The sequence below is a fragment of the Aptenodytes forsteri genome, unplaced genomic scaffold (genome assembly GCF_000699145.1).
Source record: "Aptenodytes forsteri isolate BGI_AS27 unplaced genomic scaffold, ASM69914v1 Scaffold201, whole genome shotgun sequence".
NCBI lineage: Eukaryota > Metazoa > Chordata > Aves > Sphenisciformes > Spheniscidae > Aptenodytes > Aptenodytes forsteri.
This window is the reverse complement of record NW_008796209.1, coordinates 1,358,936-1,373,656: the sequence shown is the minus strand read 5'-3', so window position 1 is coordinate 1,373,656 and position 14,721 is coordinate 1,358,936. Positions and strand designations below refer to the sequence as shown.

Sequence of the window (14,721 nt, the reverse complement as noted above, 5' to 3'; positions counted from 1 at the left end):
TTTGGTGGCAAAGTGACAGATCTGGCCCAGCCAGCTCAGCGGCCTTTCTGTGCCGCAAGTGGACAAGTGAGCTGGGTCGCTGAGCCCTTCTTTCATGGTTGATGTGGCATGCTGCTGGGACCCTGTGGTGGCGAGGTTTAGCTGTTGCGAGAGGGTGTTTTAACAGAGGGAAGTCAAGCCCTGGCAGAACAGGCAGTGACATCCACTGCGTCCTCCTGTCCACCTCCTTGCTGTGCCAGCACCAGCCTTCGTGTCCTTAACTTAGCAGCAAGGCTCCAGCTGTGTTTGCAAGAGTGTCATCTCACTGTGGGGAGTCAGATGTACTTCCAGATTATTGATCCTGGCTCCTCTGAAGATCAAGTCAGCATGCTCTTTAAACCTTTACCCTGTCCAGCTAGCTTTCCTCTGTAAAATGACTTCACTTCTCCCTCTTTTCTGGGAGTCCCCAGAGCCAAGTTAACAGTTGCAGAATATCCATAGGTTTTATAAGTGGAGAGGGTCCAAAACTGTGCAGAGGAGTCCTGGCATCCCAGCTGTTTCCTTGCAGATAGAGAAACCTGCCTGTGCCTGGCTCGGTACCTGAGTACCCCAGTCTGGCCGCTCTGGCACTTGACCCCCACAGAGCCCAGTGGGGAAACCTGCCTGACACCAAGGAGGAGAAGCCATGGCTGGTGCTTTTGGAGGTTGTGGCCTTCGCACCAACCCCAGCATCTGTGAGCTCAGCTGCCTGGTCTTGTTTCCACTGACTCCTTTGGAGATGAGAAGGTGCCTTTTGCTGAGGTCTGGCAGAACTCAGTGTGCTGATGGGAAGGGGTAGCCAGGGGTACATCCAGGTCCCATGGCCCCTCTGTTTCACATTGGTGTCACAGGGTTTTGCCTATGAAGCTTCTCCACTAGCTTTCCACACAGCTGGGACAGCTGCTTTTGACAGGTATGATTAGCAGACTAATCACCCTTTTTTGGAGCTCTTAATAGCCACATGTCATTCCAAACCCTCTTTCTTGCCCTAAAAATAGATGTGGTGCTGTCTGCTCCATGTTCTGCGGATTTCTTGGCTGTCGCTGAGCTTCCAAGATAAGGCTCACCAAGAGAGACTGAGCTAACTTCATCCCAGTGGGATTTCAACCAATCTGAATTTATTCTGGTTTGCCTGTTAGTTAAAGCCAGTGGTGGATAAGTGGAAATAGGGAGGGTAAGGAGTCCTGGGTTCTCGTCAGACCTTGGTTCATTCCTTTCTTCATGTCCTTGAGTGAGGGGGAGGTTCAAGAGCTCTTTAAATAATTCGCAGGGTTGATCTACAGCTTAATTAATTCATGTTTGTAAAACACTTCGGGATCTTTTAGAAGTGTTATTTAATACTCGGAGTTTTGCTGTAAGCAGTGTTAGCACAGCCTCATTTATGAACACTTGGCAGAACAAATATGCCAAGGGAGGAACTTCTCAAAAGCACTCAGGTGGTGTTTTCAGAAGTGACTTTCACCAAGACACACAGTAAAAGCTTCAAAAAATGCCTAAAACTCCCTATGAGTTCCCTGGCACATGGGAAAAGGTGCATGTGTTGTTGAGAGGAAGCTGGGGACAGGGGCTCTGCCACCTATCAGGCACTTGTGTCAAGGGCATATCTGTGTGCACAGAGGGTACAGAGGTCCCTGTGCTTGTGCCAAGCACAGCGGGTGTCCTTGTGTCTTTGCCCTGGTGATTTGGGTCCTGGAGCCCTCCCTAGCCCCACAGGCTGAAGTCTCTGGGGCGGGACAGAGACGTCCCCTTGCCCCGACGCAGTAAGCTGTATTTATTTCCATGAGGTGTGATCCTGGTAGAGGATTTCTGTGTCTATTGCTGTTGTCTCTAGATTGTGTGAGTCTTCTGGGAATCCTGGGAGTCCTCTGGGAACACACTACCCAACTGCTAAGCACCAGCTCCAAGAGCCTAGGGACCGTGGAGGTTGGGGGGGCGAAGACAGCTGAATCCAAACCTTGTGGGGAAGAGTGACCATGAGGCAGAGAGCAGAGCTTGCTGAAGGTCAGTTTGCAATCAGACTACCACCAGCACAGTCCTGCATTGGCCATGCTGAACACCCATCTCCCTGAGCACCCAACCCTGCTTGGGCAGAAAGCTCATGGCAAAAGATATTGTCCTGTGCAAGGAGACCTGGTGAAACTAGTTTGGGTCCTTCTGCTCAGAGGTGAGGCAGAAATGCCTGCAGTATTTTCAGATGCAGCGGTAGGAACGAGTGGCTCTCTGCTGTTGTCCAAGCCACTTTTGGACTCCAAGCACTCCTTAGATATTGCAGTGGTTGTCAGACAGGAATTGTTTAACTAATAAAGTATCATTCCTAATTTGTAACAACCTTGGTGGTTAAGTTCACCCGAGGGAAGCATTGCTGTGAGAAGAATCAGTTTGGGGCAGAGCTGTTTAATTAGTAAGCCTTCTGGGTTTCATTCGAGGGTTGGAAGAAATTAAAGTGTTTTGTCATCACAGTCAGAAGAATGTAGCTGCTCATGGGCTTTGGTTTGTTTTTAAAAAAACTGCTAAAATAGCCTGGCACAATCCCTGTCAATGCCAAGAGTAAGCAGGAGATAGTAAAAAAAAAGTGTGAAGGGTTTTTAGAAATGTTGGGAGACCACAGCGGAGTGGGAGAAGAAAAGAAAGCAGGTCAAAGAAAGGTTACAATAGAGCATTTGTGAGGCTAAGGCAAACTTCTTGGCCAATACCCAGGCTGACAGCCAGGGAGGCAGCCAGCTTCTTGGCCTGATGCTTGTCTTGGATATTTATCTTGGATTATCTAGGATGATTATCTCGGTCTCTGTTCCTGCTACTGGTTTCTTCACATGCAAGTCACCTCTTTCTCTGTCCCTCAGGGACAATTGAGTTACTTCCCAGGCAGTAAATCCTGGCTGACAGGGTCTAGCTGGGCATGAGTGGAGTGGAAAGGGGAACACGGCTGCTCACCCATCCCAGGACATGGCAGCAGGGCTGTGTGTGGGTCAGGAGCTGCAGGCACACACCTGTGAGTCCAGTGCTGGGTGCCTGTGAGCAGCTTGTGGTGTGGGGACAAGCACGGGGCATGGGGTGGCTCTGAGCCTTCCTATCCTATCCAGAGGGCTCTGCCCTCTCTGTGCCTTATCACACCAGCCAGTGTCACCTCTGGACTCCCTGTGCCTCCCTGCCTCTTTGCAGCCCTGATGATTTTACCCTTGGCCAGATCCAGCCCAAGGCTGCTCAGCCAAGGAAGGGGCATTGAGTTTTGCTGCCTGAAGCACTTTGGCTCTTTGACCGTAGCTGGTGGCAAGGTCTGGGAGGGATCAGTCAGCATTTGGGGGACTGTAATGGACAGTGGGAGGATGTTGGGGTTTTCAGGAGGTCAAGGAGGGAAAGGGATTTGAGGAAGATTGGTGGAAGCGTGCAGAGTTTTAGGGAGACAATAGGAGAGTGGCTGAAATCTCTTCTTCAGCCTATCCCACTCCCCAGCACTGCCTCCTTCGCGGTCTCCTGGGGCTTGAGGTTGCTTCCTCCTCATGCTCCCCAGCAGCACCCACTGCACACAGTGCTTTCTCAATAAGGGACCCTGGTTTTGTCCCTATACCCAGCCTCAGTGGGATGCAGCTCAGGTCCAGAGCTGGTACTAAGCTAGGACAGTGTGAACGGACAGTGGGATGCTTGATCCTGAACCTCACTGCTTTGTAGCCTTGCGTTGCTGTCACATAGGGTTACAGAGAGAAACTTGAAGGAGTTAAGGACCAGGAGACTGTTTCTGTTCTCAGTGTTTTCCTGTAGCTGTGGGAGGTGTTTCAGTAGCTGTGAGGGATGAAGCAACCAGCACAGGAAGATGAACCGAACTTCCTCCTTCTGTCCCAGGAGGTACAGTCCATCAGCTCATGGGACTGTATTTACAGAAGGAAGCTATAGATTAGATACACTCTCCGAGGTCACATCAGTCCTGGACTAGTGAGCGGTTTAGCACTAAGGGAAGTACATTTTGTACCCAAACTTTCTATTTCAACAGCTGTCATGTGATATCATTCTGTCTGAGAGAAAAGCACTCACCTCTACTCTCCAAACGGCTCAAGTCTTGCTCTTCTAGTGATGTAATTCCTAATCCCTCTGTTTTCATGCAGATGCTCCTCTCTCGTTGAGATTCTTGCTGTAGCTTCTGTGCTGTTTGAGCAGTGGCCAATTTCCTTGTATCTCTTCAGGGCTGGCTAATCGCACAGTGGCCTAAAAGCACAGAGCACAAGCAGTGCTGGAGGAATTTGGCGTCGAGCAGTGCTGTGCCTTGCCTACATCAGGACTGCCTCCTCCAGATGCAGCTTGGCCCCCTGATAAGGAGACACACACAAATAAGCTTGGGTCTAATAAAAACTGACCTGCAGCTTGATGGCTTTGCTTTCTCTGAGATTTGCAAATGCTTTTTGATTTCCTCTCAGTCCCTACCCTGTTGTTTAGGCTAGTTGCAGGTAGCTGCTCTCTGTACTGTTAGTGAACAGTACACTGTTCAAAGAGCTGAGCGCCATGGGGTGGATCCAGGGACTCGTGAAACCCAATTTCTGCCTGTTCACAGATTTCTGTGTCGCTTGTGTAGGCCATGTAAGGACATAAGCACTGGTGTTGACTCCTTGGTACAGGAAGGAAACCCAGTGCTGGAGGCCTTCAAGAAGGGTAGGTTAGCGACACATCTGTAGGGACAGGTCTCTCTGAGCCTGCCTTGGAGCAGGAAGGGCTGGAGGTGGTTGCTCTGATAGTGTCAGCACATGCTGGCCCTAGCACACACTGAAGCCAGCAACAGGCCATACCGCTTGTGTGCAGCTTGCCAGGGTGTGAGTAGCATTGCTTGTGACCCACAGCCATTTTCCTGTGCAGATCTGTGACGTCTAACTGTAAATCAACATCTACCAAAGGGAGATGTTTTTTGCATTGACAAAAGCAGGCTCTCCTGGCCCTTCTGCCTGCTCATTCTCCGCCACGCTTTCCTGCCCTGCACTGTGCTGGGAAACCCATTAGCAGGAAGACCTTCACAGACCCCCCAGGATCCCTTCTTTCTCCACTGTCCCACATCAGGATATCTCCCAATCTAGTGTAGCCTGAGATAAAATAAGGGGACTGTTGAGTCCTGGAAAGCCATTTCTTAGGAAAGAACATGGTCCATGTGCCAACAGGACCCAGTCCTTCTTGGGCAGAACCGAAGCCTTTGGATACTTATCTGGACACCCTGGACATATCCACTGTGCACAGGAGAGTGGCTCTATGGCACAAATCCAGATGTCTAAGAGTGTCACACCACAGATACAACGAGTTCTGGATCCCAGACAGAGATGTGGCAACCTTAGACACTAGCACTGTTTGGAAAGCTAACCCAAAGCCAGGAGTAGATCTAAAGGATTTGAATCTTCTCTCATTAAATAATTTTTCTTCATTTTTTGAGAAATAACTTTTGGGTTGCATCAGACTATGTGAAGGGAGAAGAGAGCTCTAGGTAACTGTGGGATTGCTGAACCCCAAGGTCAAAGAGCTGGGGTTTTTCTTCTTTTTGCTGTTTCTGGCCATGTGTCTTCAACCTTATTTTTGTTGTGTGATGTGACTTTCTGTGACCACTCTGTTTGGCAGTTGGTGGAGAGACAACATCAGCATATTTACAAGTTATTTTAAGCTGAAGTCAATTCTCAGTGGTCAGGATGAAGTGTGTTTAGTACGTTAACTGGAAACGGCAACTGGAGCAAGAAAAGGTCCTATTTTAAGAAAATACAATAGTACTTACAAATTATTTCTAAAGTGCAAGTCTCATCCTGTGAGGTGCTGCATGCTGCCAGGGGGACACTGACAAAGCCAGGAGGACTTGCTTTGACTTTCTAGTGTGTAATAAAAAGGGTTGCCCATGTTTGAAAGTCATGCAAGAACACTCCATTTTGCAATACTAGGGATTTGGAGAAAAATGCTATGGGGGTTTGTTTTTGTGATCAATAATAGTCAAGTCACTGAGCTAAATGCCCCTCTCTAGTCATAAATCTGGTGTGTGTCCATTGGATTTGCTGTCCTCTGGGTATTCAAGAGTAACTGAAATCTGAGTTTGGCCAAGCAAAATGGTTTTTAGTGGGGCCTTATTTTAGTCCTTTCCTTGTATTTCTCCATGCTGGCACAGTTATGTTGCTACAAGAACTGTTTTGTCTGCAGGCTTTGTGTCCTCTTCCTTGTGAACAGATTGTGTCTGTACTCTGGTGCCTGCCATCCTAGAGCTCCCCGAGCTCCCCAGTCTCCAGCAGCCTGGGCTTTGCTCCTCTGCAGCCAGATGAGCCCATCACTGCCTGTCCTGGGAAATGCCTAATGCATGAGAAGGAGCCCTGCTTCACGTCTTCAAATAACTTGCATTTTGGTTAGATCTGTGATTGCTTGAATATGCCTGTTCAGCTTGCACAGCTCCTCTTTGAGCCGGAGCCTCTGCTTTCTCCAGCACCTTGGCAGAAAGCCTTGGCAGCAGAGGAGTGGGCACAGCTTAACATTATGGCAAGAGAGGCACTGCCCAGCCTCGCGGGCTGCTTGGCTTGCCTTTCCTCCCTGTTTCTTTCTTTAGCTGTCCTCTGTGAATATATTTCTATGCACATGATTTAAATCCCCTCCAGAAAATTGGGGGATCCTGAGAAATCACCAGTACTTTACCTGAATAACAGCCCTGATACAAAGGCAGAGGGACCCCCGGGGGAATGGGCTGTTTTCAAAGTGTGCCCTTGTTAGAGCCAGCGAGGGAGACTTTTTGGGAGACTTTTATTCTCCTAGCAATGGCTGGGTGTGACAGCAGGTCTGCCAGCCTGCAGCGTCTCCTGCAGAGGCTATTTGGTGCTCAGCCCCCTGCCATAACTAATTACGGCTACCTGCTGATGGAGGCAACGTGGATGCTTATCCTCCAGGTCATCTGAGGGTGAGCTGCTTTTTTGCCAGAGAGCCCCGAGCAGCTCTCAGGAGTGCAGCTATTCCTGAGCGCTGGCTCTGCCGCAGGGGTGTGGAGGAAGAAAGCTTGTTAGCTCAGCCCCTGAGCCATGGGGTGCGTTTGAAGGGCAAGGTGACGGTTCATCATGAGGATGCAGTGCAAAGTGGTGGCTGGGGCTTGGGAGACCCAGCCTGGTCCTGGACCTGACCTCTGTATCTCCTTGGATGAGATGCAGCTCCTCTCCATGTTGAAGTGGCATGAGGACACCCATCTCCCTGGGAGACACAGCAGCCGAGTGAGAGGTGTCCGTAGACACCATGGATCTACTCCCCTACAGCCTCTCTTCTCCATGAGTCCCTCTGGCTGAGTGCATTTGGGGCACATCCAATATAGTCATACCTCAGGAGAGGACATGATGTTGGGGTGCACTGATGGACAATTCCATCCCACCAGGGCCCAGCACCTGGCAGAATCTCCTGCCTCCCTGCATTGTCCATCACAGGAGGACAGTTGGATGTCACAGGCTATCAATCAAGCCCAAAATTTCAAGCTGGGGCAGCCAGGTCCCTGCAGAACTGGTGAAAATTAGAAAGTGGAACAAGGTATGGAGAAATGCTCACCCACAACTGGCAGACACAGCAGTGATGTACGTGGTATTACAGCTCCAGCCCAACAATCCCATCTTGGCCCTGTGCAGCCCCTCAGCTGTCTGTCCAGGCAGACAGAGGGGTGAGAAGGGGAGGGTGAGAGTGCAGGTCCCTGTGTGGGGCAGAGGGAAGAGGTGGCAGTAGTATGAATGAAAGGACGAGGAGCTGGATCATGGCACAAGCAGGCGGGAGCAGGCATCCCATGGATGTCCTGGCCAGCAAAGCGCGTAAAACCCTGGGATGCAGGTGAGCAGCTGCCTGTTGGCTCTGTACCTCCATAGGGGTTGGTTTGGCCTCCATTTGTGCTGGTCATGCAATTTAGGTGGAAAAATGTAACTGGTTCTCTCCAACTAATGGCTGTGCAGTGTCCTGGGCACTTGAGGACTCACTCAGAAGGGATGGCAAATGGGACACTGGCCTTCATTTGCAAGGCCCATCCTAGTCATGTTTTTGCATTGCCTCACTGAACCTAGCAATGCCCCAGAGCTTGGAGAAGGTGGGCTTTTACTCTTCTTCAAGCTCTTCAGCTTTTCCTTGCTTGTGATATTACACACCTTGTCCCTGGGCATTGTCTGGGCACTCTGGGGCAGTGTCCCTCACTGCAGAGCCCAGTGGCATTTGCTGCAGTGACAAAGGCAGGAAATTTGGCATGACATGGAGTAGGAAGACATGTGGCTACAAGGGCCAGAAGAACAGTTTGAGATTTGGCGCATCCCTGTAACTCCCCCTGAGCCGCTGCCAGAGCCTGACACAGCCTTCCCCAAACAGCCAGCCTGGCTTGGAAAGGGCTGAGGCTGCCAGCGAAGACACAGGGGGCAGCTCCCTGCCTGGGAGATTGTGTCTGTGCCGCTGTAAAACACATCCCAAAGACATCGCTGTAAAAAGCCTTTGCTTGCAGACTTCACCTGCATGTTCCCTGTCACTGGGTGCATTGATCTACAGACCTCTGTGCCCCTGCACGCCCTGATTGAAACCATCTCACTGCTTCCAGCCCTTCCCAAGCCTCTCCCTGACTCACACTCGTGCCACCTACCAGCCTCTTCCAAAGGAAAAGAAAGGGAGACACCTGCACCAGCAGACAGGCCAAATAAATGGCTCTTGATCAAATTAATTTGATGGGCTCAATGGGGAATTGTTTAAATGAGAGAAGGGAAGGAATCGCCGATGAATAAAATGTCTTGCTGCTCATGGTGATGGAGCTGACGCAAAAGGATTATTTTTATCCCGTGGAGAAAAGGAAGAGAAGAGCCCTGCAAAGCAGAGGAGGAGAGGGTCTGCCTTATAGTCCCGCTGGCTGTGGGAGATGCAGTGACGGCTGCAATCAAAGCAGCTCCAAGGTTCTCCTGGAGGGAAACTGTTACGCTCTGATTCACTGACTGTTTCTGTGAGATGGGATGGCAGGTGCCAACCATGTGAGGCCATCGTACGGCAAACATCCCCTGCTCTCCCCTACTCCCATGTGCTACCAGGGAGCTGCCTGTGATCCCACTGCTCCCAGTGCAGGGGGCATCTGAGCTCCTCACCCCCCATGGTGTCCTGGTCAGTGCAGAGACCTGTCCTGCCTGAGCAGTGTTGTGTTTTCCACCTCCAGCCCGTTGGACTGAAATCCCCTTCTCGTTATCCCCCAGACCACATCCTGTGAGCTGTGCCCTTACTGCATGATGTCCTATGGGTGCAGCTCTCCCACTGCCCTCCCCACCGCAGAGGGATCCTTTCATGTGCCTGGCCACAATGCTCCCATTTCTCTGCGGTGGGACAGCTGGCTGCCTCACAGCAGCACACGAGTGCCAGGTCCCATCCAGGTGATTATCCCTCTAACCCCAGCCCTGATGACAGAACGCTCCCTCCCCACAATCCTGTATTTGTGCAGGGAGCTGTCCCTGCTCACATGCAATATCTTGCATTTGTTCCTGTTAAATCGCATACAGGTTTTCCAGGTCACAACTCCGGCCCAGCAAAGTAATTTCAAATTCCAGTCCTGCCTTCCTGGACACCTGCAGCCTTCCCATCTGTCCTAGTGTCCATGCACTAACAGAAATGCTGACCAGATCCCCTCCAGACCACGGAGCTGACTGCATTGCACACAACTCATCCCTCTGTGCTGACAGCTCTGGGTACAGCTATTCAGCTGGGTCTTACTAGCTTTTACCCACTTTATATAGATCTTTTGTCTCATTTGAGGATCAGAATATCAAGGTAGGCAATGGCAAAGTCTTCCTGAGGCTGAGATTAATGGCTTCTGTGTCTTGCCTGTCCACAAGGTCTATTATCTAGTTGCAAAAAGAAATCAGATCAGTTCAGCATGACGACTTTGGTACAAATCCATGTTAGCTGTGATGCATCTCCTCGCAGGCGCTTACAGATCATTGGCTTGTTCCACTTGTCTTCTGAAAAGTGAGGTTAAACCAAAGGGTCTGTGATTCTCTTTTTTTTTGGATAGTTACTGAATTTACCTTTTTCAGCTTTCTGATCCCAATCATCCTCTGATATTCCCCAAGATAAATGCTTCAGATTAAGGCAGTTAGTTAGGTCAAGCCGATGTGAAGACAGACTGCCTTCCCAAGGAGCTGGGGCTGTTGTGGCCAGGACGGTCTAAAAACACCATAAGCAAGCCGAAATGTGTGGGCACAGATAACACCATTTATTAGGCAAACAAGTATACCTGGGAAGAAAAGATAAGTGCATGTGCTCTAAAGCTTGTCTTTTATTCTCCAGATATATATTAGTTGAGCTAATAAAAGGCATTGCATCTCCCTGCCAGCCTGTGCTGTCTGGGTACACGCTAACTTGTGCCTTGCTCAGCAAGAGCAGACATCTCCCCACTTGGTTGCTGGTATCAGCTGTGATACCCTGAGGACTGGGGATTGCAGGAAAGGGGAAAGGTGCCTTCCCAGGAGCGCAGATGGAGCATGGATGTAAGCACTGCTCCGTCTCTGCTTTCTTATTTGTTTGCCTCCTCTGACTTTCTGATGATTATACTGACTTGCTGTCAGAGGTCAGGCACCAAAATCAGAATGACCAGAAGCTGCTTTTGCAAATGCAGCTGTGAGACGGGAGGATGCTCATCCCTCTCCAGGATTAGGCCTTCTACTTTGATCTGCACTGAAGGATCCTGCTAAGCCAGGAAAAGGAACTCAAGGGCCTTCATTTTATCTGGCCTGGGCAACCAAAGGACATCCAGTGGGAGTGCAGGAAATTAATAATTTAGTGTCTTTCATGTCATTAAAAAGAAAAGCACCAGGCTTTGCTGCATGGTTAGAGTTTGTAATAGAGCAGAGCAAAAGGCTGACGGATTGGGTTTCAATTACAACTCTTGTTCAAGAAGAAAAGCTATGCTATGAAAACACTGCAGCCCAAATGGCTCCTGCAACCTGGGGGCTGGGAGACTCAGGCTGCAGAAGGAAAAGGGAAGCCCAGCCTCAGAAACTTCTGCTTACCCACTGCCATGAGGCCAAAGGCAGAACTGTGGAGGTGTCATCTCACTCAGCCCAGCCTCACAAGGTTTCCCAGTCTAAAGCACCAGCGAAAGAGATGGGTCTGAGTTCTGCTCCCGCAATGGGGAGAGCCTGGGGTAGCACGGGCCTGAAGTGCCGTTCCTGAGGATGGAAATCCTAGGGTGGCTGTAGGGGACAAAGACTTGCAGAGGGATCTGTCATCCTTTCTGCAGCAGCAGGGGAAACTCTAAGTCACTTCCCTCTTGCCTGTGTAGGGAAATTTGGTTTGTCAGAGTGTTTGTACCCTGCTTATAGCCAGGGATGTGTTGCCAGGCATGATTTTTCAGAGGCTGATGCTGTAGGCAGTCTTCTGCAATCAGTCAGGTCTTCATTTTGAGTCAAGGTTAGTCTGAGCTTTAACTCCGAAAAGCAACAAGAAAACGGGACACCACCATTGCCTACCTGCAAAGGAAGAAAGAGAGAGGGCTTGGCAGAGAAAGCTCCAGCCCTCTGTTCCTTTATATCTGAAATAGTTGTAACAGTTGTGGTCACAGGCTGAGCAGGGTTTCCCAAGAGCAAGGTAATTGGCTTCTCCCCTCCTCTCTATCCCTGCCCCTTACCCAGCTTGGAGTCACTAGCAGGGGTTCGTTGGAGAAGATACAGCCTGTGTCCCCATGCTTCACTGTGCTTCACAGTGACAGTTTTTGCTTTCTGCAAGCTGCATTGAAACCACTGACTAGCTTGTCCCTGCTCCTCCCTGCGAGTGAGTAACCTCCAAGTTAGTAAAAGGCTTGGGCGGACTGGGCTGAAAGGTGCTACAGAAGTGCCACGCATTATGTGATGTGGATGAGGGAATTAGAGGAAACTTAAACATTGCAATCGAGCTGTTTCCCTTGCTTCAGAAAGAATTGTTTGTCTATCAACGTGAGACCTCTTAAACACCACCATGCTCCCTGTGCATTTACTGGTCACTTTGTGGGCTTTCAGCCTTGCTTGGCAAATGCTGTTTGACTCAGGCCTGTGAAAAACCTGTTGCGAGATATTATTTATAGCCTGAAAACATGGTTCAGCATGGACTTTCTCTTAAAAATAAACACCCTGTTTAAAAGAAAAAGCACTACACAAAACCTGCATGGATTCAGCTAAAGGGAGCTGGGACCAGCAGATCTTTAAAACTAACTGTAGGCAGGGGTCTCTGTCTGCTGGAGATGAGACTGGCAGGGTTCAGCAGGGTATTTTTGTGACCCAGCTCTTGTTGATAGTGCTGTCAGTGTCAGATGTGAGTGTTGCTGCCGAGTAAATAGCACTGGCAGCAAGACAGTCTCAGAGGCCAAACCAGATGACTCGGTACCATGGTGTCATTTCAGCAATACCCATCAGAGTACAGCCAGACGCAAGGTGGCACAGGGTGGATATAGATCCCATGCAAACTGCCCTCACAGCTCTGGGGCTGCATCCTGGAACTGGAGATGATGAAGGAGGCTTGAAGGTTGTAAAGGAAAGCATTAATGTCCAGCATGACACTGAAACACCGAGCCAAATATGGAGTCTGGCTGCCTCACTGGGGTAGTACAGAGCAAGAGTGAAACCAGGGCCCCATGTTTGGGAGCGGCATTAGCAAATCCATTGCCAGCTGCAGTGCACACATCCAGGGTTGACACTTCAGTGGAGGTGATTGACTGACAAAAAATGCAAACTAAGTCTGGAAAGAGCAAGAGGGTTGATCTAAGGTCTGGGAAACATAACTTCAAGGAGCTTTTTAGAACCTCACAAATAAATTAAGCCATAACTTGATCTCAGCCTAGAAGCACCTGCATGGGAAGGGATCCACAATGGTGGAAGGCTCTTTAAATTAGCAGAAAGAGATATAATGGGTTTTGGCAGCTGACCAAATTCAAACAAGGACTAGAGCACACATATTTAGCGTGCCACTAGCTTGTCCGCATCTCTCAAACTCCTTCAGATCAAAACTCCTTGTCTTTTACTGAAAGATGTGCTTTAGCTCCAAGAGGAGTCATTGGTGTGATGGGTTTACTGACTGAGGCTGTGTGAATCGTAATGGTTATTTCTGGGCTTAAAATCTATTAAACCTACTTCTGCTTTTGATCTTCTTGAAATGATCGGGGATTGACAGGCAGCATTATAGAGAGATTCACAGCTTTTATAAAGAGGTAATCACAGCTTGGAACAGGCCAGGTAGCTGTATATGAAGAGATTTACAGACTCCTGAACTCTTCAGTTCTCTTCATTCTGGCTTATTTACTAGCTCGTGTTAAACAATCAAACTGTAAGCACTCAGAGACAACAAAGTGTTACAATAACAGTGAGCATGGGTCGACGTTAAATCAATGTTATCCCTTTTCTGCCATTGAAATAAGCCTAGTGGGAAAAGATATACTTGCCCCACATGCCTGGGATCATATAAGCTCCCCTCTTATGTCAGGTTGGAGCTTTTCCACTTGTCAGTAAGCACGGGAAAACAGTCCTTACTTTCTGATCCCCATGGTGCCAGCTCTCACAGACTCTTAGTCCAGCTTCCTCCTTGGTCCTCTAGCTGTCTGCCTCAGGCTCCCACTCTCCATGGGTTTTCTCCAGTGCTTCCTGATTGTCATTTTTCACTGGGAGACCTTCTTCCTCACTTTACCCCTCTAATACCAACATTCAAACTGGTCTGTACAGCTTCCTCAACTTTTGGATACCCTGGGAGGAAGGTGCTGGGGAGCTTGTCCCCTCTTACAGTGTGCCAGCATTCCCCAGGGGCTGGGACTTGCCCCACTGAGGGCTGGATTGCTCTGCACCAGTCCCCACACTATGAGGAATATATGGTTAAGAGAATATTTGTTTACAAATGCTGTCTGCAATAAGAGCACAACATCAGAGAAGGGTATTGCTGCAAAACTCATCCTTCAGTTTACCTTTGGTGGTGAAGAACATCCTGGGATCATAGAGCCACAGGCACATTCAGGCTGGGAGGGATGTTGGGAGGTCTGTAGTCCAACCTCCAGCTCAAAACAGGGTCAGCCCTGATATCAGACAAGGTTGCTCAGGGCTTAGGCTTATCTTGAAAACCTCCAAGGCTGGGGATCCCACAGCCTCTCTGGAGCCCTGTTCCAGTGGCTGACTGTCACTGTGGAGAAAAACTTTCTTATGTCACATTGAATCCTTCCCTGTTTCAGTTTATGGCTGTTGTGCCTTGTTCTCCTGCTGTGCACCCTTGTAAAGAGCCTGTCTCTGTCTTCTTGATATCCTCCTCTTGGGTGCTGGCAGGCTCCTGCTAGGTCACCCAAAACCATCTCTTCTCCAGGCTGAACAAGCCCAGCACCCTTAGTGTCTCCTCAGTGCTAATCCTCCAGCCCTCAGCAATCTTGGTAGTCTCTGCTGGACTCAGTCTGGTTTTTCAACATCTCAGTTCAGCCCTTAAACTACCTTCTGCCTCTCTTTCCATAGGTGAAACTGGAACCCTCCTATCCATTAGCTTGTCGTGGTTTAATCTCAGTTGGCAACTAAGCACCACGCAGCCGCTCGCTTACTCCCCCCCACCTGGTGGGATGGGGGAGAGAATTGGAAGAGCACAAGTGAGAAAAAAACTCGTGGGTTGAGATAAAAACAGTTTAATAATTGAAATAAAATGATAATAATAATAATATGTTAATAATAATAATAATACACAAAGCAAGTGATGCACAGTACAATTGCTCACCACCCGCCGACCGATGCCCAACCA

At 49.4% G+C, this 14,721-nt stretch overlaps 1 protein-coding gene across 1 annotated transcript in view; it reads left to right on the top strand.

Annotated features, from left to right (window-relative positions):
- Positions 1–14,721, top strand: part of DNAI1 (dynein axonemal intermediate chain 1) — a 157,841-nt gene that overhangs the window by 128,048 nt on the left and 15,072 nt on the right. The window lies entirely within an intron of this gene.